The sequence below is a fragment of the Nipponia nippon genome, unplaced genomic scaffold (assembly GCF_047370975.1).
Source record: "Nipponia nippon isolate SJK-2023a ecotype South Korea unplaced genomic scaffold, ASM4737097v1 scaffold_6, whole genome shotgun sequence".
Classification (NCBI taxonomy): Eukaryota; Metazoa; Chordata; class Aves; order Pelecaniformes; family Threskiornithidae; genus Nipponia; species Nipponia nippon.
Genome location: NW_028262380.1, coordinates 59,530,902 through 59,545,698, shown reverse-complemented (window position 1 = coordinate 59,545,698; position 14,797 = coordinate 59,530,902). Strand labels below are relative to the sequence as shown.

The 14,797-nt window shown below is 42.4% G+C and overlaps 1 protein-coding gene and 1 long non-coding RNA gene across 2 annotated transcripts in view; one reads left to right on the top strand and one right to left on the bottom strand.

Moving 5' to 3' along the window:
* Positions 1 to 14,797, bottom strand: part of LOC148051503 (uncharacterized) — a 163,896-nt gene that overhangs the window by 58,328 nt on the left and 90,771 nt on the right. The gene's annotated exons all lie outside the window — the stretch shown is intronic.
* On the top strand, positions 8,682 to 12,930 carry LOC148051504 (uncharacterized). The gene is made up of 3 exons (XR_015700003.1): positions 8,682 to 8,841; positions 9,708 to 10,406; positions 11,415 to 12,930. It is a non-coding gene; the product is annotated as an uncharacterized LOC148051504 (long non-coding RNA).

The following is a 14,797-nucleotide window of genomic DNA, read 5'->3' as shown; positions in this document are numbered from 1 at the left end:
AGCTCCCCCATATTGGTTTATAGAGCATCCTTAGACAAGTTATTTTATGTTTATTATACAGATGTAGAAACTGAGGTATGTAGGTAAAAAAAAATGCCCAAGATCAACCAGCAGGCCCGTGGAAGAGCCAGGAATAAAGTTTAAGAGACAGGAATAAAACTGAATAAAGGCCATATTTGAAACCAAAAAAGGTCTCAGATAGTGGAACTATGTGCTGCAGGTGGCCACTGTCTTCATCCAAATGCTGACAAGGTTCCCTTCCCTTTTGTGGCACAGCTATGTCCGCCAGCATCTAAGGAAGGGCACAGATTCTGTCAGCAACTGATTTGCCTTGGGCTAGTGCTTCATCATCTATACAAAAGCTGCAGTAAAGCTACCTAATTGATCAACTAATCACTCAGGAAAAGCGCTTCTGTCACCAGGAGTCTGTCATTCTCAAAGGGTTGGGATTTCCTCTCTTATTGCACTCTTCTCTGTCTCTTGGATGGCTGGTGTTTCTTCCCACTGGCCACACTGACCTTGTGGTCCTTTCATGGCACAATATCTGCTAGTGCCCCTTTCCTGTCACCCTCTCCTTGTGCCTCTGTTGTCTGGACTCCTACCACTAACTCAAGCCGCTGTTACTGTCTCCTCTTTCTTGACCTTTCATTCAGTAACATAGAGACTGACCCTATGCCCAGCACCATTTGTTTGTTCTCTGCATTTTACTTAGGACCTCTGTACCTCCGCTCATTTTGCTGATAGACAACTGATGCTTTAAGGGAGGAGCACTGCCTGATTTCAAAGCTCTTGGGGACTGCCATTGTACGGAGGCACTGTTCAATGCCTCAAACAGGGGTGATGGAGGCTTCTTGCATCATTCACCTCTGCATACAGTGGCCACAACCTGGTCTCTGGCTGCAGAGTCATCAAATCTTCATAAGTGTTGCAATCACAAATTACTGAAGAACTAATTTTTCTAAAGCTGGGCCCACATCCAACAGCTCTCTTCTTTGACAGTTACAATTGCAGTGATTGCACATGCACACGTACTCCAACCGTGGGCGTAAAGGGCACCAGAGACAGAACAAGTGAGATCATTTTTCTGGAGAAGACTACAAATCCTACAGACTTGAATGGAGCAACCTGGCAGACACCCGACACATGCACAGGGCTCATCTGGCTTAGAAAAGCTTTGCAGTTTTGTTGCTTGACTTCCTGAAAATGAAAGGACGGAGCCTGGACAAATGTAACTTGGAACATTGTTGCTGCAGTGGTGAGAGCTACATTATCATCCTTCCCAGAGGGCTAGTTTTATGTCTTCACTGCAGCGTTAAACCAGGTGAGCAAGTCAACGGAATAAAATGAGAGCTTTGAAAGGAAAACTAACCAGGAGGAACTATTTTAAAATGTGTTTGTGGTTAATCCCTTATCAGGGAAGACTGCCACAGCTGCAGGGTATGTACATCTCAACCCACTGACATGCTTAACTGGAAGTGAAAAAGCAAGGGGTGAAACCTCCACTGAACTGGCATCTAAATTACACCTTATTAAACAGAAAGGTGACATGTGGAGCATATGAGTTGGGACTTGCTTTTTTCAGCATCTGAACATTCATTTGTAAAACTCATTCTCTCGTTATTGTGTCAAAATGAGAGATGCCCAGCAGGGTGGTTGACAGGTTAGACAAAGAGTCCTGTTTGGTAATAAAATAGTTATGCAGGTGTTCCCCAGTTTTCCCTCCAGCATTTGTACAGAGCATATGAACTGTGCTCGGGCCTGATACACTCTTGCTCTAGGTAGGATTTGATAATTATTGCTACGGAAGTTGAGAAGAGATGTTTGGACTAGCACTAGAATATGTGAAAGAAAATAAGAGGGTCAATAATCAACAGAGGGACCTGGACAAGCTTGAGAAGTGAGCCCATGTGAACCTCATGAGGTTCCACAAGGACAAGTGCAAGGTCCTGTACCTGGGTCGGGGCAATCCCTGGTATCAATACAGGCTGGGCGATGAAGGGATTGAGAGCAGCCCTGAGGAGAAGGACTTGGGGGTACTGGTGGATGAAAAGCTGGACATGAGCCAGCAATGAGCTCTCACAGGCCAGAAAGCCAACCGTATCCTGGGCTGCATCAAAAGCAGCGTGGCCAGCAGGTTGAGGGAGGTGATTCTGCCCCTCTCCTCTGCTCTGGTGAGACCCCACCTGGAGTGCTGCGTCCAGCTCTGGGGTCCTCAGCACAGGAAGGACATGGACCTGTTGGAGCGGGTCCAGAGGAGGGACACGAAAATGATCAGAGGGATGGAGCACCTCTGCTATGAGGAAAGGCTGAGAGAGGTGGGGTTGTTCAGCCTGGAGAAGAGAAGGCTGCGGGGAGACCTTATTGCAGCCTTTCAGTACTTAAAGGGGGCCTACAAGAAAGATGGGGACAGACTTTTTAGCAAAGCCTGCTGTGACAGGACAAGGGGTAAAGGTTTTAATCTAAAGGAGGACAGATCCAGACTAGATACAAGGAAAAAATTTTTCACGATGAGGGTGGTGAAACACTGGGTTGCCCAGAGGGGTGGTAGATGCCCCATCCTTGGAAACATTCAAGGTCAGGCTGGATGGGGCTCTGAGCAACCTGATCTAGTTGTAGATGTCCCTGCCAGTTGCGAGGGGGGTGGACTAGATGACCTTTAAGAGTCCCTTCCATCCCAAAGCATTCTATGATTCTATGATAATATTTTGCTTCTCAGGAAGGATGGTGACATGTTCACTATATCCATTTGTTGGAGTAAATGCTGGTAATGTTTTCTGCATTAAGCACTGACTTCAGAGATTTAGTCTATTAGAAAGATCGTGATTTTTCTTGGGAAACATATGACCGTCATGTGCCATAGGTACAGGCCAGAACTAAACTAGGGATGGCATGGAGGCAAGTGCAGACCATCCACAGCCAAAGCTGTTCCCTTCTTTTATGTCCTCCCCCTACTTGGTAAGTGTTGCTTGTAGCCTTATTTTCTTTCACTTAAGTACAAGCCGCACCTAGCACAGAGAAGAATTTGGCTTACTTAAGGCATATTGCAGTGAAAGTTGCAGGCTCCTTCAGATGGGCTTTGGAAATAGCCATTTCTTGAGATAAGCATTCAGCTGAAGAAATCCTAAAAAAGCAGTCTGAAGTTGCCTGATGTGTGAGTTTCATCAGTTCTTGGGTTCTTTGAGAGTACTGTGCACTGTTACAGCAAATTATTCAAAGCCGTTCTCTTCTCAAAGCAATGTAGAAGGGGAATAACTTGACTGACATGGATGGAGCTATCCAGGAGCAAAACAGGCATACAAGAAGTAGACCAGTTGGTGTGACATGGAACAACTTGTTTAAAAGAAACCTCAACTTGAACAAAATACTGAACTTGTGCTTATTATCCATTTATTCAGTAAACAATAGCTTCTCAGTCCAGTTAGTCTGCACATGCACGCAGCCAAAGCCCTAGGCCTTTCCAGCAAGCAAATCCCTTATGATATGTTGCCCATACTGGTGTCTAGCATAGTGTGGTGCAGCCCAAGTACGAGTTCACACTCTGTGGTTATTTGGAAGGCAACTGTGAAACAGTCAATCAGTAAAGATGGAAAGTGCATTGTTTATCAAATCATTGGTGTGATCTCATAGAAACACTTTAGGGAAGGGAAAAGCTTCCTATCCTCCTCTGCTTTCATCCAAATGCTTCTTTTTATATATTATCAAATAGTTCATTCTTTTCTCCTCACCTTGTTGATGACTATACATCTGTTACAGACTTAGAATGATTCCTCCTGTCCTCTGTCTCACTCTCTCTTATCCCCACCTCTCCAGTGGTCCTAAAATTTAGCAATTAATACTCAGCCAAGCAAGGCCTACAGTGACTACCAAGAGCATCACAAAACCAGCCAGAGCAAATAATCACAATGTAGTAACGAGGAATTAAAAATTGCAAGCTGCTTAGCTTCTGCAGTGGTCTGTCCTCATCAGCCCTGGATATGGGAAAAAGCCTGGCCACGTGACTTTGGTTCAGGCCCGCAGTACAGACCACAGCCATAGAAAGTAAAGCAATTCACTGAGAAGACCTTTGTCTTTGTTTCTCATGTGTTTTGAATTTCATGGCTTTTGGTGTCTGTCACTCTGCTGAAGATGCAGTTCTGTAAAAAGGGAATGCCTACACACCAAGAGGATAGGTGGCCTACCAGTAATACAGTAGATACCAAAAGGCGACCTTGTAACTATGTCACGTTCTTCTGAGAAATGTCGAATATGATGCTTTTGCAAGCACTCTTAGATTATGACACTACCCAACACTCTTTCCTACCTGGTACCATTCTCTAACAGAGATAGCTACAACCAAATAATATATCATTTCTGTCTGAAAAAAAATCTGGTGTTTGTTGTGCGAAAACTACCAGCAATGGGACAGACATTCTCACATACACTTTGAAATGGAAAAGGGAAGAAATTGCTCATTCTTGCTTTCAAAACCTGTATTTATATTGCATTTATATTTGCAACCCTCTCAGCTCAGGTAGCGAGAAACATAACTCTCCCTGAATATCTGCAGGGGAATACTTATCTGTATTTGATGATCACAGGACTGGGAATGCCAATGCTTACTTTCTCAAATGCCAAGAACTTTTAACTGTCAGCAAAGCAAATAAAATAAATCATACATGTGTGCTGGAGGAGTGGTATGTAAGGGCGAAATGGATATAGCGATTATAGTTCATACTGGAAACAATGGTAAATCGGGATGCATGACTGACGGAATTTGGGAAAACATTTCTAAAGTAATGAAAACATTTCTAAAGTAATCTTCTTTGTTACACTTCTCCCCCAACATACAAGGCCAGCTAGCCAAGAGGAAAAATGGGGACTCAATACACAGCGTAGAAGAGACAGGAAAGTATCTTGATACAATGCTGGAGAACTTTTGGTGCTCCATCTAGCCAAAGTAAAGCCAGACCTGCATCTGAGATAATTGGCAAAGGCTGAGAACTACATAACCAGCAGCTGGGAGAAGATCAACATACAGTGACAATTCCGGGAGAACAAAGACATTTGTTAGACATTAATGGGATTGCTATAATTTAACAGGCAGTAATAAAAGTTCAGGCAGAAGGTACAAATGCTCGGGGGGAGGAGCAGTTGATCAAGTCTAGTCAGGGTCCAGAGCACAAGTCTTATGAGGAGCGGCTGAGGGAACTGGGGTTGTTTGGTCTGGAGAAGAGGAGGCTGAGGGGAGACCTTATTGCTCTCTACACCTACCTGAAAGGAGGTTTCTAGCGAGGTGGGGGTCGGTCTCTTCTCCCTAGTAACGAGTGATAGAACGAGAGGAAACAGCCTCAAGCTGCGCCAGGGGAGGTTTAGGTTAGACATTAGGAAAAACTTCTTCACTGAAAGGGTGGTCAAGCATTGGAACAGGCTGCCCAGGGAAGTGGTTGAGTCTCCATCCCTGGAGGTATTTAAAGAACGGATAGATGTGGTGCTTGAAGACATGGTATAGATGGACTTGGCAGTGATAGGTTGACGGTTGGACTCGATGATCTTAAGGGTCTTTTCCAACCTTGACAATTCTATGATTCTATGATTCTAAGTATTACCGTGTAGTAGCCACCAATATGTCTTGTGCATGTCCACACCACAGTGTACAAAGGACAAGCTCCGATAATTTAACAGAAATGAGCCCAAATTCATTTAAAGAACTTAATGAAGTCCTCGACAGTCACAAAGCAAAAAGTTATTAAAGTAAATGGTGATGGATGAAAGAATAATCTAAGACAGAAACAGAATGGTAAATTTTCCACATTGCAAGATACCAAGCAGTGGGATGTATCAAGGATTTAATGTGATCAATTTAATAAGGATCTACATTCCATTTCTGTGAACACGAAGAATCATAGGGCCACTGATACTGCTTAGATGCCCAATTAAACATCAGGCTAGAAAACATAATCATACAGACATCTGGTGAGAAATTTTTAACTACTCGGTAATGGTTTAAACCCTGTGTAACCATTGCTGATCTTTGACTAAAATGAAACAAACCAGCTCTGACGACTTTTAAACTGGCATCAATCACACTCACAATTACTGCAAAACCCCACTCAACCCCCCTCCAAAAAACTGTTGGTACAAAATTAGAGACTAGTTATGACCAATCTGAAAAATCCGAACCTAGTTATATGTTTCCATAACTTTCAGGTATAAAAATCTACGATTATTCCATGTACCCATTCACTGCTGTTACTCATTTTAAATATTTAAATTGCTCCCCGAAATAACAGTTATCTGAAGATAAATAACAGCATCACTGACAAGACACTCTATACCTTTTTCAAGGACATTTATTGCATATTTTAGGAATTAAATGCTCCCCTGTTTCTAAATATTTGTTCCACACTGGGCTATAACACAAAACTCTATATGGGCATAAACCATAGCTTTGATGTAAAATTAATTAGTTCATAAAATTCAACCATGGTTTATTATTGCACCTGAAGTGTCTGCCTAAAGGAAAATTAATATATTAAATATTTTTCCATAGAATAGTCTCCATAAACTAGAATTGTTTGAAATAAGCCTGATCCTAAGGAGATGTGAAGGAGGTGCTATTTTTAACATGAGAAGCAAATCATAGCTTCCAGTGTTTGACTTCCCAAATCCCTTTTAAGTTTCTCGTTGAGTTTCAGATTGGTCTGTTTACTAGATCTTTTTCTCTAGTAAACCTGTATTTTATATATTTGCTGTGTTTGTGACATGATTTTCTGATCTTTCTTAATTCCAGTCCAAACCAGTGAGGCATTCCGGCAACTTGAAAATGAATTTAAATGATCCTTGCCTTCATTTACATGAGTATTGTAAATAAATATTTATGCCTTGATAAACCGAGGCACTTAACTATGTGCATAATTTAATCACATCCCTATTTCCTGAAATATAAACTCTTAACTATGTGGAAAGGATCTGAGACTGTTTTCACAGGTTGCTTTTACCTGTTTCTTTTGTTACTTTGACATTGACGCACATACTGGAAAATATTCACAGAAGGGTTCAACACATGGACTTCACAGGGCGATCCACAGAGTGACAGCATAGTGCTGCTATGGACACCTCGAAGAGACAAGTCTGGTGCATTTGCACAGCTCTGAACAGCAGTGAGGGGAGATTACTGCAGATAATTGTGCATCTCCCCAGACTGGGGAGTAGCAACTAAGCCCTGGGCCTGAATTTAGCTGCATACACAAGTACCTACGTTTCTTTCCACTGGTTGACTGTTGTCAGTGTTGAGTTACAAGCCCGTTTCCTCTCTGCAGTATCAGCTCATGGATTTCCTATGATGTTTGTGCTGCCTTGCTAGGGAGCACCTGTCTGTGCCGCTTTCCTCATTTCCTTGAAAATGAGACTAATAGATAGCAGCCTGCCTCCGAGGTGCACTGCAGGACGCTCCTCTTTTTGTCCAGCGCTTAGATCTTGTAAAAGCCTGATTTAATGCCGTCAGACCCAACAGAACCCATTCCCATTAACATTCGTAGTGTCTTGGAATATATGACAGAAAAAGTCCTGTTCTCGGCCCCAACTTCTCTGCTTACGGTAGCACAACAGCTCTGCATTTAGACCCACTGGTTAAGAGCAGGAAACAAGAGTATGTGTTTGTTGTCCGAGCCTCCACTGTTTCTATTTCCAAAACTCCCGGGAGAGTGTAATCTGGCCAAAAGTGTCATTAAGAAAAATCTGGTACCCCAGGATTCCAAAATTTAACAAAAATATGACAATTTTCATTGTGATAAAGTGCTCAGATCTCCAACAGTAGTTTAGTAATGCCAGTTTTTGTTATCTTCCAACACAGATGCATTAAGAGGTCTGTATCTGATCTAATACAATATTTGGAGAATATCATATGCTGGCAAAGAAGCAATTTTCTGCCAAGATTGATGCCAGACGATCAAATATTTAGATTATTCATCATTTTAGAAGTATACAACAGTACATATGCATCTAATGTCAGAACTGAAGCATAAGTTATGCAAAGCACAATAGCTTTGAAAATATATTGCCTACTATTAAGAAAAAGAATAACCCTACACAATTTCAGAGACCTTTTTTCTACAAACCTTAAAAAAAAAAAATCTGGACAAATTGCCAAGTTTACAAATATGCACACACATTCCACATATGGATATGCTTTAGTAATCATCTTTACAAACCTCTTAGGCTACACATGGCTCTAATAAATAACCCATTCACAAACAATATATTATCATCTAAAAAAAAGGAAAAAACCCCAAACCCTTTTCATATACAGCCCAACAGTTCTAGCCTTCACTTTCAACCCCCAGCTTCATGATCAATCATTACGTCAGTGTTCATTTTTCATGGTTTGGTGTTGAACAATAAATGGAAAAGAAAATGACTGAAATAATTAATATTGTCTCTGACAATGAACAAAGCTCAAGAAAGAGCTCACGAGCGACAGCTGAGGACAGTCTGCCCTCTCTAAGTTGCAAATGTAATAAAATCTGAACTTTCTTTCTCTTTTCTTTTTGAACAAAGTTCACATGGGCCAAACTGCATAATGGGAAGGCTCACATGTCAGTCCCTTTGTGTAAATAGTAAACAGCTGCAGTTAAATGTTTTACCCCTTGAAGGACAATACTTATTAGCTCAAGGTTAAGAGCCTTGCAGAGGGTCAGCCTAGCTACTGCAGAGATGTGAAATATCATCCTTTGGCTATCTGCTGACACACAGTCAAGGGCTGAGCTATGCGATATGGGCAACGCAAGCTTCGTTGCTCTGAAGAGGACAAAAAGTTGTGTTCCCCAACCCCCAAATTTTTGGGACAGTAACTGCTTCTGACTGGTAAGACCCTCTCTCAGCCTTGATCCCATGGGTGTTCTTCACTCCCGAGTCTCACTGGATTCAGTTACCTCTATCACAAACGTATGCTGCTTCTGTACGTGAGAGCCAGACAGAGACCTTTTGTCTATGCAGCCCATTTTGTGCAGGGATGGATGCAAGCCAGGAGCGGCAAAAGAGTCCAGGAGAACATGCGACCAAGTGGCTCAGGTTGTTCTGTCCCTGTGTGTGAGATCCTGCGTATCAATCCATACACAGGCAGGCCTCATAACAGGGAAAGACAGTAGTGCTAACGGCAGCAGGGTAATTATGCCTTTCTGGATGTTTTTTTTTAAACTGGGGTGCCCTCATGGGAGGGACTGACAAAGCCTTTCTGAGCTGTGGATGTGGAGCTGAAGCAGGAGACGCTTGGCAGTGTGGTGCTGGGACGGAGGGAGGTGAGGGCCATAGGAGACCAAATGCTGAGGACCAGTTGCCTGAACTGGGAGGTAACAGCGTGATCTTGACTGCGCTGTCTGCATTTCCCCCAGTGTGGTGATGCAGGTGGTGGGGGGAGAGAGGAGACACACTCCCCCACCTTTCTCCATTTAAATCTGCGCCTGATATATCTAGCCAAAGTGCAATATATCATATTCGTTCGTGGCTTGTGTTAATACTCCTCCTTCTACTAAATCCCACATTAAAATAATAGGAAAGCATAATCTGGCTATCTTTTTCCCTCATTGTTATTATTTTTTCCTTACATTTAATGAGTATTCTGACTTCTCAGATTTGTCCGAGTTAACAAGAATATGAACCTTTTCCTTGTCATGTAGGACTCGGGACTTCTCATCTTAGTCTAAACATGCCCAATTTTTGTTTTCTTCTAGTACCAACATGTTAGACATCCAGCCTATCCCAAGATATGGAAGATGTATTTACCTTGGCAAAGAAACCGTCTTGAGCCTGACTGATGCCAGACCCTAGGCAGTACTGATTATTTCTCTTTTTGGTGGTATGCAAAAGCCTTTCATCAAAATTAAGGCCCAGGGCATTCAAATCCTGATATATTTTAGCTGAATGTGACCATGGTTATGTTTCTGCCACACTGAGCAGCTTTTGTCACAAAAATAAAATGTTTTGTGTGGCTCTATTTTCAGTCTGTATCATCTAGTGCCTAACAACAGAGTATACCTGCCTGTGAAACTCAGTGTGCTTAAGGGTTCAGAGACCATTTTGGCTTTCTGCAGGTTGTTGCAAACTACTCCAGTGCTCATTTCATGTACGAATGCTACTTGTTTGATTGATGAAATATACCTCTGAATGCGGAAGGCAGGTACACGATAAAAACAATAAATTAATAAAAGTGTAAAAAGTAGTAAAAAGGTGTCTCGAGCTACCAACAGGTTTCAGTTCCCTTGGACTAACACCATCCTGATGCCCCTCCTCGGAGAACATCTTGGGTTTAGACTGGGGTCCTGAGCGCTGCAGCTGATCTCATCTCTCTCCCAACAAAAAGAAGTAGTGTCTAATCCAAACCGACTTCTAGAGAGTGAATCAAACCACAAAGGATTAGTTTTTGTTAACGGGTGAGTAGTACTGACCCCTTGTGTAAGTTTGACAGGGATGATAAAGGGCCTCCCTATTGCCAGCAGTTACAGCAGGTCCTCCTTTTCCTCCCCGAAAAGAGGTTTTAAGAGTCTGGTCTCAAGTTCTGATTTTCCTAAGTGGCATTGCAATAACTGTAGATAGTCTCCTATTACTGGTCCAGTGAGAAATAACCCCAGCAAACCCAGCAGCGCTGAGTACTGTAGCACTTAACTGGAGTAAGGCTAGAAGGGAACTGGGGCCTCTGCCTGCTGTTTGCCGAGTCCATGAGCTCACTACAGTTTGGAGGCACAGAATAACATGCTCCCTGCAGCGAACAGCACCGAGCAGGTGGGCAGCCACATGTCGCACTAGCCTACATTTCCAAGTGACCTTCACTAGCAGCCCTGTGCACAACATATTGCATTAATCCTTTCTGGAGGTCACAAAATCATGGCTAAGTGCGCTGCGGTACAGATCCAAGAGAAACAGTTGCAAATGCCTAGCCAGATGCAGACGAAAAAATGTGCTTTTCATGTAGCCTGTTCAGAAGACTGAATAATTTATTAGTGCATCACATGCTATTTTTCGAAGCTATGCCACTTTGAAGGAAATCATACATTTTAAATTATAAGCAGGTCCTACTAACAAAGCGAATCACAAATGCCAAAGCAGACAAACCATTGTGCGGCCGCCAACTCCATGTCGGGTGACTTTGATTACATCATTGCCAATGGATAGCTTAGAGAGAAACAGCACACCGCAGTAATGAAACAATTACTGCTGCTCAGTTCAAACACAACTCGGTGCTCTCAAACCTCGATATAAAGGCCTTGAGGTAACCCTTCCCGGAGTGCCCCCAGTACCTCCACCCAGCCCCTCAGTAACAGACTATCAAAGGCTGCATAGCGGATTAATTCCAGTGGCTTTTCTGGAGTTGAGCGAGGCTGACAAATGAAATACAGTTTGCCTGCCTCAGTGTGGGTATTGTTTTCTGCACTGTAATGCAGCACAGGTGTTGCGGGCCAGGAAGGAGACGCGCTGGCAGAAGTGCGATAAGGAAACTCGCGAAGGAAACTGTGCCACGGAAAGCTGGGGAGAGGGGGCAAGGCGAAGGGCCCCCCGGCCCCCGAGGGTACTGCCGGGCCCTGGCGTTCCCCCGAGACTCACGGCGTATCTCTAGGTGCCATATGGTTTGAGGATGAACTTCCTGTGCTTCTAAGGGGTGGAAGGGAAGGAGGAAGCGTCTACGTACGTGGAGAATAATTGCTTCCCTCTTCCGCTCCTTCTCCCCCCGTGTCCCGAGCATCAGCTGTACGCCGCCATAAGAACGAGGTGTGGTCTGATCTGCAAGGAGGCATCTGAAGATAAAACCTCAACTGAAATGCATGGGAGAGCAGAGAGTGAAAAGAAGACAGGGTAGCACCCTAAAAGCACATGGTGTATCTCACAACAGCAACAGCCTTACTGGCGTTTCATGGTAAAACGGACAATGAGTTCAGAGGGCCTCAGATCATCAGAATCAGTTTTATTCTGGTTTCAGGAAGGATCTGTCCTATGTTTGCACCGCACTGGTTTTGTAGTCATGCAGGAGTCTGTGTTTTCGTGGCCGTACATGCAGCGACAGAAGATTTGTTACTACCCGCAGCCCAGCCTGCCTTATCATATAGCTTTTATTGCATAAACCATGTCAGGAACTCTGTCAGTCCTCACCAAAAATGATTACAGTACACGATGAGCATCATTTGTGATTGGAGCAGGATGTGAAAAGCGGAGGCAATTCTGTTGTGATGTATCACATTTCACAGAATGGAAGGATCTGTGTTATTTCTATGAAGTTAGAATTCAGTTAAATTTTCAGTAGTGAGGACAGGGCACTGCGTCAAAAAAAAAAAAAAGTAGAGATGAAAGGGCTTGAAGTCTGCAACAGCACTAGTCTATGGAAACTCCACCTAGAGGCAGATTTTCACAGACGTCTGCCAGAAAGAGCAGCAGAGCATAGGCTGGGCTGTGGCAGTGGCACAGGTAACAAAGACACCCAATACAAGCGCAGGTTGATACAGTGCTCCCTACCCTCATTATACCCCTACTCTCCAGATTACATATGCGACTCCAGACAATATTTTTTCATCAGCAATCTGGATATGGTTACACAGAGAGACTTAGCCATGTGCTAATGAAAAACAAAGAAACCCTGCTGGTGGTCAAAAGTAAACTGGTTCTCAGGAAATTAGAAATTGTGTGCAGTAGTGTCTGTGTCACATGCTTGTCTAACTTCTCCGAAGAAACTTCTTCTTGACAAGCACAGGTGTAGTTCTCTCTTGTGTGGTCATTTTTTTGATACCAGGGCCAGAATCATACTCAGAAGGTTGTTATTAGTCTCTAGCTTGGGCTGAACTGGCAGGATCTGGCCCTTATTATAGGACAAATGTCCCTATTTGAAGTGATAATCATTCATTCCTTTATTTCTGTAGGTAACCTGAAATGTGGAATGACAGTTTTAAAATCCTATCTCAATGAATACATTCAATCAAATTACCTTAAACGTAAAACTAATAAAATTATCCTTATCAAATAGTATCTCATAAGAAAAGGTTATATCATTTTACATATTTTGATACAGAATTAGTAATTCAATCTCAAAGTTTGAACTCGTCTTTTCACAAAAGCTGCAGTGGGATAGCTCAGCTATTTTGGTGTGCTTGCAATGTCACTGGAGGTGATCTTTCTGGGTCAGATTTTTAGAGCTGTTCAAATGCTTAATTTCCAATGAAATCAACCTTTAAAAAGCTGGCCCACTTTTTTCCAAATTAAAGTTGAGGGGAAAAAAAAAAAGAAAGAAAAAAAGAGAAGCTTCTTTGAGAAGTGTTTAAATGTCAAACGAAACACGGTAATGCAGATCATAGCTTGCTTCCTCTTCTCTTCAACTGCTCTGTTGCAGTGTTCTACCCTAGATGACAACCTTAGCCTTTGGGCTGCTCCCCTCTTTCCTCCGAGCAGGACTATCCGCTCAAGCTTTCACCAGTGCGTGGGGTTGCACTCACACCATTTGCCTACCTCTCCGGTTAAAAAGTTGGTTTTGGCATTTACATTAGCAAAGGCGTGACTGCATGTATCCTGTGTGGCATACTTCACTATACATGTCCCATTTAGTCTTTTGCTTTGCTTTTACATGAATGTAAGTCAGAGCATTTTTTTGAAGTCCCACCAGAGTCAGTCAAGAATAAGAGGAGTTAAGCTCTTCATCCATACCTGGTACAAAACAGGCTTTGTATCAGACCAGGGAAAACAGACTCATAGGAAAGACAGTGCAGTAAATCCATAACACATTTTCAGTTTTAGTTTTGATTTTCCTTTTTTTGTCTTCTTTCAGCTCCTCTAAGAGCCATACCAAGCCCCTTCCATTGACATCTGTGGAATTTATTGCAGAAATCAAAGTAAATCTATGGCCCACAAGGACCACTGTCATCTGAAGGGCATTTTCCAGCATATCCCAATTAAGAGATCTGTGAACTTAACAGTTCTCCAAACTTTATATGTCAAGCTGATGAAAGGAAATCCCTCTTCCCACTTGATTTTCTAAGTATTTCTGTGCAAAGCATTTTATGGCAAGGAAGCATTTCCAAGCTAGATGCACATAAACTTTTAAGCACAAGGAATTAAAAAATTAACACTGTTAGGTGCTTATAAAATACCACTTTTATATTTATTTCCTATCTCTTTTCCTTCCTCCTCCTCTTCTTTGTCCTCCTGTTTTCCTGATTATTTGGGAGACTGAACATAAAGGATTTTTATAGAATCATCAGATATGTCACAGATTCACTGTATTATTGGCAAAAGCCATATTGAAAAGGACTTTGAAAAATAACTCCTTTCCAGTGGGTTCAGCTTTCCAAATTCCAAATGTTCACATCTCTATTTACTGTTACTTTAAATAGCTTCATTTCTGTGGATGGCTGATGAGCTTCCCAGATGGAATATAAAACTTGATGTAGCTCTTGAGGTGCTCCTTTTGCTCTTTATGAAGAATAAAGGAAGAAAAATAGTTTTCAGTGGGTAGGATTTTATGAAAAATAACTATACAGAAAATGGAAATATTTTCAAACCGACCAGCAGAAGATTTCTGGCTGTAGAACATTTGGTTTGCTTTGATGAAAGTTTTTAATTAAAGATCAGACTATTTTTGTGCACAAAGAAAAGTAGCAGCATGACAGTACCTGATGGATTAAATGAGTGTATAGTACGCTCTGTTGTTCACTGCTTTTTCTTAAATCACTTGAAGAACAGCTGCTGCATGCCTAAGAGTTGTGAGGAACATGCTCTGCCCTTGCAAACATATTATTTTCATTCTTAAACAGCAAGGAAAAAAAAAAAGTCATGTTTCTCCTCTATT